We start from the raw sequence: 3,194 nt of genomic DNA, 5'->3' as shown, positions 1-3,194 counted from the left end.
GTCTTGGTACATTGCCCAAACTAGTCTCGAACTCTTGGCCTCAAGTGGTTCTATGGTCTCCGCCTCCTGAGCAGCTGGGATTACAGGCACCAGCCACTGAACCTGGCACCCTGGCCGCAATTTTCCAGGGTTGCTGCTCACAGAGCCTATGGACTTGAGCAGGAAAAGACTTTCTTTCCCAAAACAAAAAGTGATTCTGAATGGGGGTGCTGAGAAAAGGCCTCCCTGTGACCAGAGGGGGCGGGCTGCTGCTCTGTCCTGGGGGAGAAGGCCAAGGCAGCAGGAAGTCAGGCGGAGACAGAGCAGGAGGGACTGTTGGCCAAGGATCCGCAGACGGGCAGCCAGCCCTGGACGCTCTTCCAGGGCAGGACCAGCTTCAGTGAGGACTCAGGTCCCAGAGGGAGTGGCCTGGAGCTCAGAGAACCAAACTTTCCATGAGCCACCAGCAAAAAATGAGTCTGGAGGAGCCTGTCTACCGCAGATCCTGGGGCTCAGCAACTAAGGGTCACGTGGGATTCTGAGGGGCCTTCGACTGTTTTAACTCTTTGCTGGATATCCCCAGAGCCACTCAAGAACTGTGTTCAGTTTGATACTTCATGGTGCAAAGCTGTGAACCAGCCTTGTGGAGTCACTGGGGCGACTGAGAGATGAGGAGGGTCCAGTCTCTGTCCTGGAGGAGTTGGTAGTGGGACAGAGATGGTAGACACAAGTGTGTTCCTCCAATCAGTAACTGTGTATCACACGCCCACCAAGCCAATGCGTGATGCTGCTACAAGGTAGGAGTTGTCGTTACCCACATTTTACAGGTAAAAGAATGAGAGCTTAGAGAGGTTAAGTGACTTCCCCAAGACCACACAGCCAGGGAGGAGCAGGGCTGGAAATAAATCCAGATCAGTGTGGCTGAGCAGCCTGAGGCCTCTGCACCGTGCCCTGCTGTGGCCCCAAAGCACTCTGGGGTCCAAGGAGAGTCTTCACTATGTGGAAACAAAATGCATTGTCTCAAAAGGACATGAGTGCCCTGGGCAGGCAGGGCTGGGCTGTCAGGACTCACCAGATGTAGGGCTGAGTCAGACCCCCTGAAGATTCTAGGCATCCACATCTGGTTGGGGAATTGAGGAAGGCTTACAGGGGAGGGTATATTTAGGAGGGACTTAAAGGATGGCTAGGATCCCAACGGGTGGGCAAGAAGACACTGGATCAAGGCGGAAGGCCCGGCCTAAGCCAAGGTTGGAAGGCAGGACAGCCGGGGCCTGCTCAGGAGCATGAGCTGGGCTGGGGTGATGGACAGGAACACAGGGCTCAGGGCCCACTGAGGACTGAACACTCGGGTAACCAGTGTGACCCCTGGAGCCTGTTGACCCTCACTTGGCCTCGGGAATATGGCTGACCTAATGGTGTGGGTAGGAGCCCCTGCCCCTCCACTGCCTTCCCTCCTTCCCCGCCACAGAGACCACACGTTGGCAGTGGCTGTGCATGGCCAGGCTTCTCATCTCAGCATTTCCTGGTGCCCAAGGGCACCCTCTAACAAGCCCCAGAACAGGAATGAAGGGCCCCAGGGCACCCTACCCCACACTCCAGCCAGGCACATACGATGCCTCCCAAGGCTCCACACCAGCCTCCCAAGTTCAGGGGTCCATGGACACACAGATCACATGAGACAAGACATTAGAGGACTGAGTGAGGGTGGAGAGCCCTGGGTCTGGCCTCAGCTCCAGAACATTCTCCCCATGGGACCTGGGTAAACCCTCTAGGCTGCTCATCCCTGGAGACTGCAGAACAGTCAGCCTGCAGAGAGGCTGACAGGAGGCCCTAACTGAGCTGCGCTTACGACTTTTTTTTTTTTTTTTTTTTTGAGACGGAGTCTCTCTCTGTCTCCCAGGCTGGAGTGCAGTGGCACGATCTCAGCTCACTGCAACCTCTGCCTCCCGGGTTCAAGCGATTCTCCTGCCTCAGACTCCCTAGTAGCTGGGACTACAGGCGCCCGCCACCATGCCTGGCTAATTTTTTGTATTTTTAGTAGACGGGGTTTCACCGTGTTAGCCAGGATGGTCTCGATCTCCTGACCTCGTGATCCGCTTGCCTTGGCCTCCCAAAGTGCTGGGATTACAGGCGTGAGCCTACCCGCCTGGGCCCATGCTTACAACTTTTAAATCAGTCATCCACGTTGCACATTGGGAAATTTCTCATAAAAATCCAGATTTCCAGCTGCCCTTAAAAAGCCCAGAGATCTGGCAGCCTGGGCCCACACTTCTGAGAGGTAACCTCCCCCTTAAGATAGGCGTGCTTTCTTCTTTAGTTCACCACAGTCCCCACCACTCCCTCTTGCCTCTCCAGCACTCACGGAGGGTCAGTTGCCACATATTCTCCCGCTCATACCAACAGCTTTGCTCACCCAGGTTCCTGGCTGGCCTGTAGGCATGTGAGTTTGCCGCCGGGTGGGACATTCGAGGTTTGCAGGGTGGGATCCTACTCCAGACAGGGCTGATGTTTTCTCTGAGCTGCCTGCTATGCTGTCGTGGGTTCCCCCAGCTGGAGCTCCCTGCTCCCCAGTCAGTTCCCACTGTAATCAGGGCCAGGCTGGGGCCTGTTCTGAGCCAGGGAGACCTAAAGTCAATACAGGGATCAGGACCGGAGCAGTTGGGAGATGTTGCCGGTGACAGAGGGAGGAGAAGGTGACGCAGCAGGAAAAGCTGTCTGAGAGCAGAGGAAATGGAAAAAGCAGGAGAAACTGGAAGACTGTGCCAGGGAGGGCAGGACAGGGACCACAGGCCCAGTGGCAGGAGTGGGCAGGGGTTGGGGAGGCAGAAGGAAGTGAAGCTGGTGGGACCCATGGACTCCTACAACCCTCCAATCTCACACTTGGAATCTTAGGAGAAAGGAAGCCGAGACTCCCAAGATGCTCCGTTCCTGACTCCCAGGACACCTGGCTGCAGCCGAGAGGCTGGTGAGGAATATTTGAAAGTCCATGGCCCCGTGCCCAGGCAGAGAGCACCTCCTCCCCAGACAGGGCACGCTGAGAAGGCTCAGTACCAAGGCACTGCCAGCAGGGCTGGAGCCTGCCCCGTGGGAAGAAGCACCTGAATTCTGAAGACCATTCTCACACGCTTTGCAAATTAGCAAATTCATCTCTTTCCCCTCACCCAGAGCCCCAAACAAAGAGGAGTAGGAGGGGGGCCTGGCCCTTTGTTAGGGGG

Source organism: Pongo abelii, chromosome 4 (assembly GCF_028885655.2).
Source record: "Pongo abelii isolate AG06213 chromosome 4, NHGRI_mPonAbe1-v2.0_pri, whole genome shotgun sequence".
Classification (NCBI taxonomy): domain Eukaryota; kingdom Metazoa; phylum Chordata; class Mammalia; order Primates; family Hominidae; genus Pongo; species Pongo abelii.
Note: the sequence above shows the minus strand (reverse complement) of the source record.